Here is a 17,307-nt window from a genome sequence, read left to right as displayed (position 1 = left end):
AGAAGAGGGTGCGCAATGTGTGTAAAAGCTAGAAGTTGGGGGCTGGGGAGGGCTGAGCAAAACAGTGTCTTCTGGCCAGGGCAGGACCCTACACACACACTCGCAAGGCCTGTGTGTGCTCAAACCGATTAACGATTAACGTTCTAACCGGAAGCAGGAGGAAGCAGGAAGCAGGAAGCAAGAAGGAGCTCCCGAGCTCCACCCCTAACTGAGGAGCGAGGGAGAGCCAGGGGCTCCTGGGGAAAGAGTGTCCGTTTTCTTTAAGGCCCCTGGTAAGTCGACTAAGTTCAGGTGGATATCTCCATGCCCAAGCACAAGATGAACTAGGTGTGTAGCTTAAAGAGGACCGGAAGAAGCTGAGAGCTCAGGAAGGTTGGGTGGATCTAAAAGGAGCTTGGGCGGGCGGGGGGGGGGGGGGGGGGGGGCTGAGGTGCAAACGTATTGTATGAAATTTTCAAAGAATTAATTTTAAAAAGTTTAAACAAACAAACAGAAAGTCAGTGGTTAGATGCCACAACACAAGTGGCCTGTGTGTTGTTAGATCCAGTGGGCCCATGACACAACACAGCAAATGCTGTATGCAGCTACAACACAGCAAATGCTATATACAGCTGCAAAGAATCAACATTGAGCTCCTGAGCTTAGTTGAAAATAGAACGCTTTTACTTGGTAACTAAATAGCTTCAACTTTCTCTTTAACCTTCCCTGAGTAAGAATGCACATTCATCTCAGAAAATTTACAACACGGAAATGACCGCTAAGCTTTGCTGTTGTTGGTTTTTTGGTTTTTGTTTTTAAAATTTATTTAAAGAAAGCGCTTGTGTAGCTGAGGCTGGCTTTGAACTCACAAAGGATGATCTTGAGGCAGGCGCTCCCTTGTTTGCTTCTGTGTTGCATGCTCCAGGCTAGCTGGCCTCTGAGCTTCTGGATAATTCTCCTGTCTCCATGCCCCATCTTACCATAGGAATGCCAGGGTTAGAGAGATGTGCCACCTATGCTGGCCTTTAAAAAAGAACAAAAAAAGACTGAAGGGTTCTGGAGCTTGACTCAGGTCATCAAGTGGGTGCAGCAAGTGTTCGGATCCTGCTGGCCCGCCAGTGAGCTGTTTCACGTTCTCCTCACACCAAGTCTAAAATCCCACTGTGGAGTCTGAGGAGATAGCCCAGACTTTATAGTGCTTTCCAAGGACATGAGTTTGACCCCCAGTATCAATGTAAAAAGCTGGGGTGATGTGGGGGTGATAGACCAGCACTCAAGAGGCAGAGGTAGGCGGATCTTTGAGTTCAAAGCTACCCTGGTCTACAGAATGAGTCCAGGACAGCCAAGGTCACACAGAGAAAGTCTGCCTCAAAAACAAAGAAAAAAAGAAAAAAAAAGCTGGGGTGACAGGCTGGAGAGGTGGTCAGCAGTTAGGAGCGCTGGCTGCTCTTCTATAGGACCCAGGTTCAATTCCTAGCACCCACATGACACCTCATAACTTTAACTCTAATTTCAGGGGATATGACATCCTTACACAGACATACACGCAGGCAGAACACTAACACACGTGTAATAAAAATAAATTAATAAAATAATAATAATAATCTGGGTGACAAGCACTTGTAATCTCAACACTGGGGAGAGGAGCCAGGAGGATCACCAGAGTTGCCTGGTCAGCCAGTCTGGTCTAATTGTGAGGCTCACTCTCGGGTCTCAGGAGGCCCTATCTAAGAAAGAAAGGAATCCATGAAAATCCGCATTTTCTTTAAGTACAGAGAAATGTGTTGTTAGAACAAGAAGGCAGTGCTAGTTTGTATCATTTGTTTTGTTTGTTTGAGAAGGAGGCCTAGAGATCAGCTCAAATTGTCTGGAATTCACTTCATAGCCCAGGCTAGACCTCTACTATACCTAAGCATCCATTGATGTGTCTAGCTCTGATTTTACAAGCGGGCCAGTTACTATAATGTCAGAGGCAGACTCCCAGCTCAATGACCAAGTCCAACACCAAGACAGGGTCCCCGTGTCTCCAGTATAGAAATGACCTGTTCTGTCATGGGAACCACTGAGTCCTCTGCCGGGCTTGGAATCTCACCTCTGAGCTCTGTTCCGCACGGAATATCACTCTCTACATTCATTTCTAAGAAAAAGGCCACAGCTCACTTTGTCATTCTCTCAAGGCCCCGTTTCTCACATGGCCAGGATCGAGTGACAATTTGAACCTAATTAAACGTAATTAGGGCCCATCTGGCTTTGAAAATTTGGCAGGGTGTGGGGGTGTCAGGTTGGTAACCCAGATTCAGCTGAGAAATTCATCTTCAAAGGCAAATTTTCCAGCCTACCAAACACACCCTACCAGATCTGTTTCTTCCCTCTCGAGAAACGGAAGGTGGTTATGGTAAGAGTAGGTCAGAGCCTCGTGGCTTGTAGGAAGGGGGTCCCGCTGTTCACCCCGTCTTCCCACTGCAATGTCTTTTCCAGCTTATCTGGAGATGCCTCGCTGTCCCCTTCATCTCCGTTGCTGGGCTACAGCTGCTGTAAAACGAGTTCTGATCCCTGGGTTGGAGTCATGTGGCCCGTTTCCCCGAGAGGCCCCTCTGCCTCCTTCTGATGACCTGCTTGGACCTCGGTTTGCACTGGCTCTAAAGACCTTCTGAGGTCAGGTCGCAACTCTTGGCTGACTTCCAGCTTGCATTCCTACCCACGGTCCTGTACCCCCTTCCCTGGTGGCCCTCACAATAGACACTGAAGTGCACCTCTTAGAGCCCCTAGGAGTGCCGGGTGTGGGCGGCTCATAGCTTACTTCCTGTTAGATACAGCTTTTGGTCAAAGTGAGCTACCTAGTCTGAACTTGTTGGGGTGTATCTAACAACCGATCAACAGAGGGGTTTCAAGGGTCCAGTGGCCTTGTCTCCGTTCAAAAGAACTAGGGTACCAGAGGGCAGTGGCACACGCCTGTATTCCCAGCCCTTGGGGAGGCAGAGGGATCTCTGTGAGTTGGAGGCCAGCCTGGTCTACAAAGTGAGCCCAGGACAGTCAAGGCTACATAGAGAAACGGGGGACCGGGGGGGGGGGGAGGGGGGGGAGAGCGGGAGGGAGGGGCCGAGCGGAGTCGGGGGGGGGGGGGAGCTGGGAAGAAAAGCAGGCCAGACTCAGGGGTGCCCTTTATTACGGAGATATAACTCGACCTTCCCCTCCACATTCCTGCTTCCGGTCTTTCTTTAAAGATGGCGTAAACCAGCTTCCGGATTCTTCCACGCTATAACGAAGGAAGCTGGTGAGGCTAAGAAGGCAGGGTTGATCCATGGGTACTGAGACGGGTTCTCACTGAACCTGTGGGACTATAGGTCAGGCTAGAGAGCTTGGCCAGCAGGTCCGAGAGCTCTGCCCGTCTCTGCCTCCACAGTACGAAGATTACAGATACACACCACTGCACCAGCTTTCATGTGGGTGCTGAGGACCCCAAATTAAGTCCTCTTTGTTAGGATTCTGCTTTAGTCCGCCTCACTGCTTACCTGCCACGGGGGCGTGGCCTTGCCCTGAGCCATATAAAAGACACCTTCCACGTGCCTGCTTCCTCTTCCTCCTTCTCCCCCCTCCCCCTTTCTCTCACCTCTCTACTTCCCTCTCCTCTCTCTCTCTCTCTTTGGGGTACTAATGCCCCCTTTCCTTCTCCCCCCCCCCCGTGCTCATTTAGTAAACTCTGTATAACATGACATCTGCCTGGTACCTTCTATCCTAACATCCGCCTTTAATCTTTAATTTTTATATATAACACTCATGCTGGTACAGCAGGCAGTTTACTGACTGAGCCATTCTCCACAGCCCCGGCACGCAGGCTTAGCGCCCGCACGTGCCTCTAATCTCCCCCCTCCCCCATCACTCCAGATGGAAAGCTGGCCTCTCCTTCATTCTTAGTTCCAGTTAACTGATGCCAGCTCTAGCCAAGGGACGGAGGCCACACGGCGTCTTTCCGGAGCAGGGGGTTCAGCTCCCCTCGGCAGCAGGCGTTAGATCTTGCTCTTCTTTTTGGTGAGGACGGCATCCATAAAACTGAAGGCAAAACCCTGTCAGTCCCTGGGGTGTTGGTGAGTGCGTGGCGGTCTCCCCAAAGACTCCACCTTCTTTCTTCTGCCATCCTGCGAGGCTCTATCCTGGGCTCCGCAAACTAGTTTCTTTCTTGTCAGCAGGCTTCCTATTAGATTTTGCAGTAGGGAGCACGGGCCGGGGGCGGGGCTAGAAGACAGAAGAAGGAACACAGTGCTTCCTGTTTGTCAGAAGAGGCGTCCTCTACAGGAGATGGTGCTTTTACAGCGCGAAGTCAGCCTTTCTGAACCCTTCAGATTTCTAGTCCCAATCTCGGGGTTCTCACAGAGCTGCCGCAGCTTTGGAAGCAACCTGCCTCCTCACAGCTCTGTTACCTGGGTTACTTCAGTGTTCCTTGGTCCTCCTGAGCCTGCGAACAGTTCTTCGTGTGAGTTCACTGGAAGGGTGTGGTGCGGTATCTGTACCACTTGTGCCTGGACTCCTGCATGGAATATGTAAAGGAAACGTTTGGAATTTAAAGCAAAGCTTTCTTCAGCATGACCTCAAGGTTGGTCCCAATTGCATTCTAAAACAAACAAACAAAAACCACAAAGCTCATGAAAGGTACTTTGATGTCAGGAATATATGTAGGAAATTCAGAGGAGTTTTTTGTTTTTATTTTTTGTTTGTTTGAATTTTTGTTTTTGTTTCGTTTCGAGACAGAGTTTCTCTGTGTAACCTTGGCTGTCTTGAACTTGATTTTTAGCTCAGGCTGGCCTCTAAGTGACAGTGATCTGCCTGCCTCTGCCTCCGAGTGATGGGATTAAAGGCGAGCGCCACCACGCCCTGCCACATACTATTCCTATGACATCACGTTACTCCTAGCTTGGCTGGGTTGCTGGCAGTTGTGACATAAATAGAACAGAGCACACTCAAGAGCAGAGACAATGTCAATGCCACCAAGACAAGTGGCAGATAAAACAGGAGCTAGGATTATTCTCTTTCTCCAGAGCTCTTTGCTCAGGAAATTTTGTTTAGCTGCTCATCAGAGAGGACAGTGATGATCAGATTCTTCTGTTAACACTGTAGACTCTGGATTCAGAAAGTCTGTGAGCAGTCACAGCAGTATTTAATCACTTTTGTCCTTTTGGGGGCGCTCAGTTCTTCATCAGTGCTAAGCACACACCCTATCAGTGAGCTTCACTCCCAGCTTTCTAGTTTTTGTTTTTAAAAAAGAAATTGAAGGGGCTGGAGAGATGGCTCAGAGGTTAAGATCACTGGCTGCTCTTCCAAAGGTCCTGAGTTCAATTCCCAGCAACCACATGGTGGTTTACAACTATCTATAATGAGATCTGATGCCCTCTTCTGGAGTGCAGGTGTACGTGCAGGCAGAACACTGTATACATAAGAAATCTCAAAAGAAAGGAAGGAAGAAAGGGGGGAAAGATATAGAAGCTGGACGTGGTGGCACACAACTGTAATCCCAGTACTTGGGGAGGCAGAGGCAAGTGGATCTCTATGGGTTTGAGGCCATCCCAGTCTACAAAGGGAGTCCAAGATAGCTAAGGATACACAGAGAAACCCTGTCTTAAAAAACCAAAAATTCAGCCTGGAGAACAGGCTCAGAGGTTAAGAGCACTGACTGCTCTTTCAGAGGTCCTGAGTTCAATTCCCAGCAACCACATGGTGGCTAACATCCATCTATAATGAGATCTGGTGCCCTCTTCTGGCCTGAAGGTATACATGCAGGTAGAACACTATAAATAAACAAACAAACAAAGTATTTTAAAAAACCAAAAACTAATAATAATAACAATAACAGCAGTAGCAGCAACAACAATAATAATAGAATAATAAATAAAAAAATAAGGAGCCAAGCATGGTGGTGCATACCTCTAATCCCCACACTCAGGAGGCAGAGGCAGGCAGATCGCTGTGAATTCAAGGCCAGCCTGGTCTGCAAAGAGAGTTCCAGGATAACAAGAGAAGCATTGTCTTGAAAAACTAAAAAATAAAATTAAAACAAATAATAATAAAAAATAAGAAATTGAAGGAGGATGGTACCAGATTCAAAGAACAGTTTTTGTTTTTAGTTTTTTGAGACAGTTTCTCTATATTATCTTGGCTGTCTTGGACTGGCTTTGTAGACCAGACTGGCCTCAAACTCACAGCGATCTGCCTGCCTCTGCCTCCCAAATGCTGGGATTAAGGATGTGTGCCACCGTGCCTGGCTTTCTTTGTTTTTTTATGAGGCATTCACAAGTATTTATAAAGTTTGTGTTTTATTTTACTTTATTTGAATTTTTGAAACAGAGCCTCTTTCTCTATAGCCCAGGCTACCCTTGAACTTGTCTTCTTCATGTCTCATTGTCAGCCCCTGAAGTGCTGGGATTAAGATGGTATGCCACCACCACCCCATCCAGCTTTAGAAATGCTGGCACACATTTCCCGGAGCCTGTTAGATCTTATTGCTGATCAATATGAAGCACAAGAAACTCGTTCTCTCTCCCTCCCTCCCCCCCCCCCCTCTCTCTCTCTCTCTCTCTCCCTCCCTCCCTCTCTCTCCTCAGTGTGTGCGCTCGCATGTACATGTGTATATGTGTAAGACACATTCAAGACACTGGCAATCACATAAACTAGAACAATGATTCTTTTGTTTGTTTTTTTGGTTGGTTGGTTTTGTTTTTCGAGACCCTGGCTGTCCTGGACTCGCTTTGTAGACCAGGCTGGCCTTGAACTCACAGCGATCCACCCGCCTCTGCCTCCCGAGTGCTGGGATTAAAAGCATGCGCCACCACCGCCCGGCCTTAGAACAATGATTCTTGAGAAGAAGAAATGAGCCGGGCGTGGTGGCGCACGCCTGTAATCATCAGAGTCTCAGAGTCTCCTCCAGGGCAGTGGTTCTCAACCCTCCTAAGGCTGCGACCCTTCAATACAGTCCCTCAGGTGTGGTGACCCCAACCATAAAATGATCTCATTGCTACTGCATAACTGTAATGTTGCTGCTATCATGAATCAGAATATAAATATCTGATGTGCAGGACAATCTGCTATACAACCCTGTGAAAACGAGGGCTGTGACCCACAGGTTGAGAACCACTGCACTAGAGACAATTATTTTAACTATGGCTTCTGAGCCCAGTGTCCCACGCCCACCCCCACACCATCTGAAACAAATATGTGCAGAATCAAGATTGTTGTGTTATGAACAGCAGTGTTTCTACCACATATACAGTTTTCTGCTGCTATGGTTTAATTATAGAAAGCTCAATAGATTTTATTTCTATTTTATTTAAATTATATTGAAAATAGACATTTAAAAGCATATGGTTTAATTATAGAAAACACAGACTTGATATTTTTCTCCTGTCATTCCCCAACATGTAAATATTAAACTAGTTTATTTTTGAATTGCAATGTGTTAGAAAATGAGATTTTTTTTCCCCCTTTAGGCAGGATCTCAGTATGTAGCTATGACTTTCCTAAAACTCACTACATAGATGAGTCTGGCCTCAAACTTACAGAGATCTGCCTGCCTCTGCCTCCCGAGGGATGGCACTAGAGGCGGGCGCCACCACCATCCGGCCAGAACGTTTGATTTTAAGAATGACTGTGTGAGGGATGGAAAGATGTTTCAGCAGCTGAGAGCCCCTGTTCTTGCAGTGTCCTGGGGTCACATGCGATCCACCCGCCTCTGCCTCCTGAGTGCCATGCCAACTCCAGTTCCAGGGGGTCCCTCTTTTGAACTCCTTGGGCATCAGGCATGGAGATGGTGCACACACATTCATGCAGGCAAACCGCTCAGGTACATAAAATAAATCTAATAAACACAAAAATTAAATAAATAAAATGACTATATGAGTTGTTGATCTGAGTTTCATAAGAAACTGTTACATGCGTTTTGGTTGGAATTAGCACAGGGTTTCAATGGCTTTAAACACACTTATGCTATTTTATATGCCATACTTACACATTCTCAGCATTTGCAGTGATAAAATCTAAATATCGATCCACTCTGAAAAATGCTAAGACACCCTGTGTCCTGCAGTATCAAAGATTCAGCCAAGATCTGTTTATATAACAACAAATATGAACACCCATCTCATAATGCAATCTGCCCTTGTCTTTAATAAATGGTGAAGCTGTGCGTATAGCAAAGAATCCCTTTAAAATAAATTTCTTCAAAAATTATTAAGAATGTTTGAATCATATATCTATTTTATATATTTATATAGCTGAGAGCACATAAAAGATTTGTATGCACAAAGAGGCTGCAAGTAGAAAAAGCTTGGGAGAGCCTGCTTTAAAGGAACAGAGCCGACAGAATGTGTGTGTGTGTGTGTGTGTGTGTGTGTGTGTGTGTGTGTGTCGTTCTAAGAGAAACTTGGTAGGTCACAATCAAGGAGGGCTGGATAGTCTCATGTGCCTGTCTTAGGCAACCAGAGAAACCAGCAGCTTTTGGAAGTGGCTGTCCAGGACCAAGGCTGGGGAGCGGCTGGCAGGCGTTCATAGCCAAAGACTAAAGAAGCTGGACACTGGTGGCCACTGGGAGTCTGGGGGGGTGGGTTGGGGGGCAGGGGGCGGGGTGTGGGGGAAGGGGGGGGGCGTGCCCTGTTCACACACAAACGGACTTCCTCTTTTTTCTGACTTTTATCCCACCCAGGCCTCCACCCACATTTGGGGTGTACCTTCCCCTTATTTTCTTACCCACGCGCTATTCATCCCCACTAACACTGGTGCAAATAAATCAGAAATATGCTCGACCGATCAAGTCGATAACCAAGCCCTACCATCACGCTAGTTCCTGTCGGTTTGGTGAGACTCACCCCCACCCCCACCCCCAATTGACAGCAGTCTCCATATTAGCATCCCAGCATGAGAACAGACGGGTGTGCAGCCAAGATCTGTGGATAACTCAACTGAAACTTGCAATCTAGAGTTTGCCGCTGAGCCTGGTGACGCCCACATCCCTCAGGAAAGGGTATTCTCTCTGTGTTGACTCTTCACCCCCTTTTTTCCTGTGTTAGGCCCTGGCTTTGTCCACTTATTGGCAGCAGAACAGAGAGGCATCGGGTGTTGGCACTGCGCTTCTGAGGATTCGTTGCTGCTGCGGCCTCTCTCTTCTTCCGGTTGCTCCACGCTCACTTCTCTATAAAAGACAATTATCACATCGTAAATGTTGAATGTGTCTGCCTTCCCCCAGCAGAGTGTGAGAACTGGGTAGGTAAGACACCAGCCTGTTAGAAGGCACTCAGCAATTTAAGGCAAACAAATGTAAACAAATATGTTGAGAAAAGTCGTTTCTCTTGAAGGAGAAATAACCCGAGCCAGAGTGGGCAGCCCCAGGAGCGCTGCTGGGCAGCGGGCGCGGGAGAAAGCCAAGCAGGGCTTGAGCCCTGGTGGCCCTGTATTTTCCATTTCCTGTAACGACAGCCAGGCTCTAAGTTAGAGCCAGATCTGATGCAAACCCCCTAGGCAACAGAGCATGTTTCTGCCTTCAAATTTTCTCTTATAATCTCTGCCCCAGGAGGCAAAACCAAATTCAAGCTAAGCCTAGGCATGGAGGAACTGCTTTCTGATGAGAAACGCCAGCCAATCCTTGTGCACTTTGATCCACAATCAAACTTTCCACTAGAAAACAATATTGATTTCTCGTCCCCTCCAGGTCAGCATGCCTTTATGAATCTGGATGAGACCTTCTTTTCCCTCGTTCCTTTTAGGGGACCCCACCCGGCCTCATCTATGCACAGATGCACCCCTATTCATTGCCCCTCCGGCTGGATCACTACAGCGATCTCCTCTGTGCCTCCGGGACGCACGAGGTGGCATCACATGACAACCCAAGGGCTGTGTCTTACTGTGATGTCTTCGTTCAGCAATAAATAAATAATAAAGTACCCTCTCACCTCTTAATGATTCTGTGCTTACCTCACTTAGCCTCATGGTTATGGACCAAAATCTTTATGTCTTCAAATAAAAGACCTTCCCCCCTCTCCCTGCAAATGTTAAACCCTATTTAAAAATATCAGAACTAGGAAGCAGGAAGAAGGGAACAAATCTTTGGGCTTCAAGAATACAGCCTGTATCTGTGATATGGCTCCCCATCACTTGCCTAGTGCCTTCCCGCCACCCCAGCTGTCTGCTCTTGTGACCCTTCAAGGCATAGTGTCAACCCTGTTCTTTCTCTGCTCTCATCTGCCTGCTGGTCTTTTAACATATTGCGGCTTCCCTTGTCTGCCTGATTTCTGCCCCTTCCAATTTCGGTTCAGGTAGCATTTCCTCCAGGAAGCCTCCTCGGCTCACCTCAGTCTGGCTTTGCTGCCCGTTCCAGGCGTTCCCACACTTCCTCTCCTTCTCTTAAGACAGTGTTTCTCGCCAGGTGGTGGCACACGCCTTTAATCCCAGCACTTAGGAGGCAGAGGCAGGTGGATCTCTGTGACTTCGAGGTCTACAGAGAGTCCAGTACAGTCTAGGGTACACAGAGAAACCCTGTCTTGATGTTTGTTGGTTTTGAGACAGGGTTTCTCTATGTAACAGCTCTGGCTGTCCTGGACTTGCTTTGTAGACCATGCTGGCCTCGAACCCACAGAGGTCAGCTTGCCTCTGCCTCCCAAGTGCTGGGATTAAAGGCGTGCACCACCATCACTGGGCAAAACCCTGTCTTGAAAAACAAAAGACAGGGTTTCTCTATGTAGCCCTGGCTGTCTTAGAATTCATCCTATGAACTCAGAGAACTGCCTGCCTCGGCCTCTTGAGTGCTGAAATTAAAGGCATGAAACCACCACAGCCTGGCATTTATTTATTTATTTATTTATTTAAGACAAGGTCTCTCTCTCTCTCTCTCTAATCCTGGCTGTCCTGTAACTCAATATACAGGCCAGGCTGGTCTGGAACTTATAGAGACCCATTTGTCTCTGCATCCTGAGTGCTGGAATTAAAAATGTGTGCCACCACACCTGGCCCATGTTTGATATGCAACTTATTTTTTTGCTTGTGTATATGTAGTATTTATGCATGCACATCTGCCTGTGGCGGAAGCACACGTGTGCTGGCCATGTGTGTGCATAGATTTGAGATGGATATGGGTGTTCTCCTTGGTTGCTGACTACTTCACCTACTGAGGCAGGATTCCTGTCTGTACCTGGAGCTCACCAGTTTTACCCAGTCTAACTCTCCAGCTTGCCCCGGGAGCCCTCTGTCTCTGCCTACTTACTGCTGGGCTTACAGATGGCTCAGTTGGAGAAAGCGAATTCCACTCCTCACAGTTGTGTGAGCTCAGTTTGACTTTTGCATCCCAGCCCTGGGTACCAGCCAGCCCTGGTAGCTACACAACAAATGTGAACACATCAGCAGACAGGGACAGAGCAGACAGACGACAGCTCTGGGGATAGACATCAACTGTGTTTGTATGCTGTCAGTGTCAGCATCTGGCAGCCCCCCCACCCCCCCACCCCAACCTGCCTCTAGGTTGCTTGACAACCTCTGACGTCATCACTCATGGCCTCCAGGTGTGTGCCAGATGCACTTCAGCTGGGCACCCGATATAAGGACCAGCTCACCTCATTTCTCTCTTACCCTCTCTCTTGCACTTTGTCTATCTCTCTCCCTCTGTCCCCCTAGGGTGCCTTTCCCCTCTTCCCCCCACCGCCACGCCCACTTCTACAATAAATCTCTCCATATCAGATCTGTTGTGTCTCTCTATTTACTCTTTTTTTTTTTAAGATTTATTTACTTATTATGTATACAAATCTTGTTATAGATGGTTGTGAGCCAACATGTGGTTGCTGGGAATTGAACTCATGACCTTTGGAAGAGCAATCAGTGCTCTTAACCTCTGAGCCATCTCTCCAGCCCTCTCTATTTACTCTTAATGATAACAGTCAGGACGTGCACTCAGACCACACGCACTTTCCAGGCAGCATCCTTACACGCAGCTTCTGGAAACTCTAGCTTCCAGGTAGCACTGTGGGCTACTTACCAGCCACAGCTCACCTTCCAGACTCCTCAGTGGTTCTCTGGGTAGCCCTGGCTGTCCTGGAACTTGCTTTATAGACCAAGCTGGCCTAGAACTCAGATCTGCCTGCCTGTAGCTTCCGAATACTGGGATTAAAGGCGGGCACCACTACCACCACCATCCAGACCTCAGTGATTCTCAACTTGAGGCCCCCAGCCAAGCTCCCAGCTTCTCTATCACCTTTACCACTGCCTCAGAAACTTTGAAAGGATTGAGAATCCTTTGTTTAAAAACAAAAACAAAAACCATCCCTCTCCCACAGGACATATCTCTTACCTTAAAGGGAATACGTGATGGTTTATTTGGAGTCAAATATGAGTGACCGTAACCCAGGTGCCCAAAAAGACAAGTTCCACCACCAAAGTGGTTACATGAGATTTTATTAGTGATAGACACCCCCCCAAAAAAAGTAATAAATGAAGGCATCTGGTAAATATTGCTTGGCCCAAGGTGGGGTGGCTCTAAGTCGGGAAAAGCCTGTTACAGGTGTCACATGCTCTTTGCTGACATCCAGCTTTGAGAGTGCTGGATGCATATTAAAGTTCTTACCTGATAGTCAGAAGGATGCCGTGTCAAACAGCCATTAAGGGAAGAAAGTTTGACTTTGGATCTGCAACATTCTAACTCTCCACGACTCTGAACTTCTAGTCAGTCAAACAGCCTCATAGAATCTCCAATAGAGGTATTGCTCCCCCTGAATTACCATTGAGTCAAAAAAAAAGAAAAAAGAAAAAGAAAAAGAAAGAAAGAAATCAGGACCACCACCCCCCCAAACAAAACAAAATTTAAAAAGTAATCCTCAAAAGAGACTTGCGAGCTATCTCAAGCAGTAAAGGGCTTGGTTTACAAGCATGAGAATCTGAGTGTGGGTCTGCCCATGCCTGGAGCCCCTGCAGGGGTGAGGCAGGAAGCAGAGAGGCAGGTGCAAACCCCTGGAGCATATGGGCTCAGAACAATGAGAAACCCTGCCTCAAAAGGTGCAAGTTGCCTGAAAAAAAAAAAACAGTAGCAAAGTTGGCCTCTAACCTCCCAAACATGCCTTCAGGAGCAGACATATGAATGCAAACACATGCACATCTTCACACAACCCCATAAAACAAACAAGCAAAAGCCTTAGTTAAATATCAGGGCTGGGGCGATGGCCTAGTGGTTAAGAGTACTTACTGCTCTTGCAGAGACCTGAGTTCGGTTCCCAGCACCCATGTGGCTTGGAACACCAGTTTCAGGGCACCTGATGGCCTCTTCTGACCTCCATGGGCTCTCAAATACATGTGGTGCACATACATGCACTCTCCCACACACATACACATAAATAAATTTTTAAAAATTTTACTAAGGGACCTGAGAGATGATTTGCAGTTAAGAGCACTGGCTGCTTTTCCAGAGGACCTGAGTTGGAGGTTCAGTATGAACATGGGAGCTCACAACTGTCTGTAAGTCCAGTTAACTCCTTCTGTTTCCTCAGGCATCAGGCACACACATGGTGCAGAGTTGTTCACTCAAACACACATGCATACACATAAAAAATATAATTAAAAACTAAAAAAAAAAAGAAAAAGAAAATAGTTAAATAAATTACAATGTGCCCATCCAATGGGATATCTTGTATTCATATAAAGTAACATAAAAAGATATCTGAGATTAAAAAGTAATGAGAACTAATTTATAGATACATATGCAGATACATACAGAATCAAGTGTGGAAAGGTACACAGAGATGTGCTCAGGTTGGGTATTTCTAGGCTGTATCCTCATGGGCAATTTTGTTTTCTCTTTTAATTTGCAGACAATGAACAATCAAGGTGCAATCAGGGAAGGTCTGACTGAACAAGCCCTTTGGATGATTTTAAAAGCAAATGGCTTGACCTTGAGGTTTTTCTCCCACCCTTGCTGCTTCAGGAATCATCTGAGAGGCCCAAAGGTGATCTGCAGTGGGTTCAGAGACTGCGCCAGGTCACAGGTGGCTGATTGGTAGCTGGAGGGACAAGAAGCTTCCAAGCACATTACTGCTTGCGACTCTATTTGGGTAGCACACTAAGCTGTGATGCTGACATGCCGATTTCTTCCGTTCTGCTCCTGCATCTACAATCAGGGCTGCTCATCGGGGTGGGATGAGCTGATCCAGTCACTCCTGGCTTGGATTTGAATGCTCACCCCCTGTTAGGATTAATAAAAAGAAAATAAGATGATAAGATGCCAGGCAACAGATATTATGTTGTAGAGGAGTTTATTAAATGGGAATGGGGGGAGGGGGAGGAAATGGGGGAGGGGTACCCCAGAGAGAGACAGAGACAGGAAGAGTAAGAAGAAGAGAGAAAGTAGAGAGAGAGAGGGAGGGGGAGTAAAGGGGGCCCTGCAGGAATGGTTTGTCCTTTTATATGGCCCTGGGCAGGGCCACACCCCGTGGCAGGTAAGCAATGACATCACAAGTAGGCAGACTGAACACACACACACACACACACACACACACACACACACACACACACACACCCGTATATTGCAGGTTTAATTGACAGTATAGCAGTGACCAGAAGCCTTTGGGAGGTAGCCTCATAAAGGAGTTAGTCCATGTCCAGATTCATAGATTAACGGGGCTGGAGGTGGGGTGTTAAAATGCAAGCCTGGCTCTCAAGAAGCAAGCAGCTTTACTCCATCCCTCTCTTGGTGCTCTCTCTGCCTCCCCACAGGTCCCAAACGATGTGTGTGACCTCACGTGTCCACAGACTGAATCCTCTGAGGTCGTGAGCCGACGTAAATTAGTCCTTCTTTCAGCTGATTTTCCCAGGTATTCTGTCAGAGAAAAAGGAAGAGAATTAACATAGAAAAGTCAAGTCTCACGGCCTCTGTGCCAGGAGTGGGTTTCACCTGGAATCCAGTCACTTTGCTTGTTCTCACTGTTATTTCACTGTCTACATTTGCCTCCTGCCCGAGAGCCCAGCTCACTCTCCTAGAGTAAATAATTTATATCCAAAGGCTCAGGAAGGTGCTGGAAAGGTGGATCAGTGGTTAAGAGCACTTGCTGCTCTTCCAGAGGACCGAAATCCAGTTCCTACTGCTCATATGGCAGTCCACAGCCCGTGACTACAGCTCCAGTGGCTCCAACACCTTCTGCTGGCCTCTAGGGGGACCTGCACACACACACACACACACACACACACACACACACACACACACACACACACACAGAGAGAGAGAGGGGGGGGGAATATTAAAAATAAAAGAAATCGGGGGTGAGGTGGCGAATGTCTTTAACCACAACACTTGGGAGGCAGAGGCGGGCAGATCTCTGTGAGGTCGAGGCCAGCCTGGTCTACAAAGCAAGTCCAGGATAGTCAGAGCTACACAGAGAAACCCTGCTTCAAAAAGCCCAATAAATAAACAGATAAACAAACAAACAAACAAAGTCTTTTTTTTCTTTTTTTTTTTTTCTTCTCAAAGCAGTTTATTCAGGAACCTTGATTACCAGAGTCTTTTTTTTCTTTTTCAAGACAGGGTTTCTCTGTGTAGCCCTGGCTGTCTTGGACTCACTTTGTAGACCAGGCTGGCCTCGAACTCACAGAGATCTGCCTGCCTTTGCCTCCCGAGTGCTGGCATTCAAGGCCGTGCGCCACCACTGCTGAGCTATGAAAGAAACCTTAACAGCTGGGTGGGGTGGTATGTGCCTTTAATCCAGCACTTGGGAAGAAGGATCTGAGTTCAAGGCCAGCCTGGTCTACATAGCAAGTTCCAGGTCAGCCAAGACTACATTGTGAGACTCTGGCTCAAAATAAACAAAACAAAAACCAAATCAAGTCAAAAAAAAAAAACCCGAAAACTTAAAAAAAAAAAGGCCCCAATTTTTATAATTATAATAAGATATAAGTCAATAAGATATTAAGGTTCCAGGCAGAAGATATTATGTTGTAGAGGAGTTTATTAAATGAGCATGGAGAGAAGGAAAGGGGGAGGGGTGCCCCAGAGTGAGAGAGAGAGAGAGAGAGAGACAGACAGACAGACAGAGACAGACAGACAGAGGAAGAGGAAGAGAGAGGGGAGAGGTAAGCCTGTCCTTTTACATGGCCCTGGGCAGGGCCACGCCCCCATGGCAGGTAGGCAATGACATCACAGGTAGGCAGACTGAAGCAGAACCCTAACACCTGTCTTCTTCCAGTTTCTCTAGAATCTCACGGGCAGCATGCTCTCTCCCTCTACCATCCCTGGACAGACATCTTCCTAGCTCAGGGGTCTGGATTTTGGGAGGGGCAGTGACTGAGCAAAGGGTGTCTGTCCTAGAAGAAGAATCAGAATTTCGGACTGTTTGTCTAGGTCAGGACTCCTCCCTCTAGCCAGGGCCTCAGGAGCCATACCCAGCAGCTCCCTCAAAAAGGATGGGGGATGTTGGGCGTGGTGGTGGGAGGCAGAGGCAGGCGGATCTCTGTGAGTTCAAGGCCAGCCTGGTCTACAAAGAGAGTCCAGGACAGCCAGGGCTACACAGAGAAACCCTGTCTCAAAAAAAAAAAAAAAAAGAAAAGAAAAAAGAAAAAGAAAGAAAGAAAGAAAAAGGAAAAGATGGGGGAGTTCTTTTGCACACACTGATTCTTCACACATGCGCAGAGGAATGTACCACATCCAGAAATGACCTACACCCAGCCCTGTGTGTGTGCTCCCCTGTCGCATAGACACACCCTAATACATGCAGACACACTAACACGGTCTGTGAGGTATCTATACGTCTAAGCACGAGAAGCACACAGGGAACTCACACTGGAAAGCATTGCTAACATGCAGTCACAAGCAGACATTCTCACCTACCCTGTGTCCGTACCTCCACACATATTAAGCCACACGCTCACAAACATGACTAAATCTGTCGGGACATCTACCCCCCAGCAGAGACCAATGCCACCCACCCCGATGCCACCAGGATGGCTTCATTCTTCAGGAAGTTTTTGTGTGAGTTCATCCTCTTCTCCTTCCTGTCCCCTCAGAGACCCGTTCTTTCATCCATAGCTGTGCCCGCCCAAGGGGAATGCTAATCATCATGACAGCAACTGTTTCCACCTGTTTACGTCCAGGCTCGCCTCCGCCTTAATGCCATTTCAGACTCTGCCAAGCAGCAGTGGAGGCCTGCTGTGCCGGCCTTGTGAGAGAGGAAAAGGAATGAACCGGAGGACAGTTGGGGTGTGAAAAGGACCAGTCGCTAAGTGACTCCCTATTCCAACAGCCACACACAAGATGCACATAATTGCTTTTAGCACAGTGGGATGGATAGAGATACAAAGGGTCAAATCAGGGACTTGTCCCATAATATC

The 17,307-nt window shown here is 47.4% G+C and overlaps 1 long non-coding RNA gene across 2 annotated transcripts; it reads left to right on the top strand.

Annotated features, from left to right (window-relative positions):
* Positions 1-181: 181 nt before the first annotated feature.
* LOC311603892 lies at positions 182-9,899 on the top strand. 2 transcript variants are annotated; one of them, XR_014781313.1, is made up of 5 exons: positions 182-272; positions 2,458-2,634; positions 3,895-4,008; positions 9,030-9,222; positions 9,723-9,899. It is a non-coding gene; the product is annotated as an uncharacterized lncRNA (long non-coding RNA). The 2 variants fall into 2 exon arrangements; XR_014781314.1 differs by having other exon boundaries at positions 3,895-4,064.
* The last annotated feature ends 7,408 nt before the right edge of the window (positions 9,900-17,307 follow it).

Source organism: Acomys minous, assembly GCF_964271855.1.
Source record: "Acomys minous genome assembly, chromosome: 8".
Lineage (NCBI taxonomy): Eukaryota > Metazoa > Chordata > Mammalia > Rodentia > Muridae > Acomys > Acomys minous.
The sequence above is the reverse complement of the archived record's forward strand: the minus strand, read 5'-3'. Positions and strand labels throughout refer to the sequence as shown.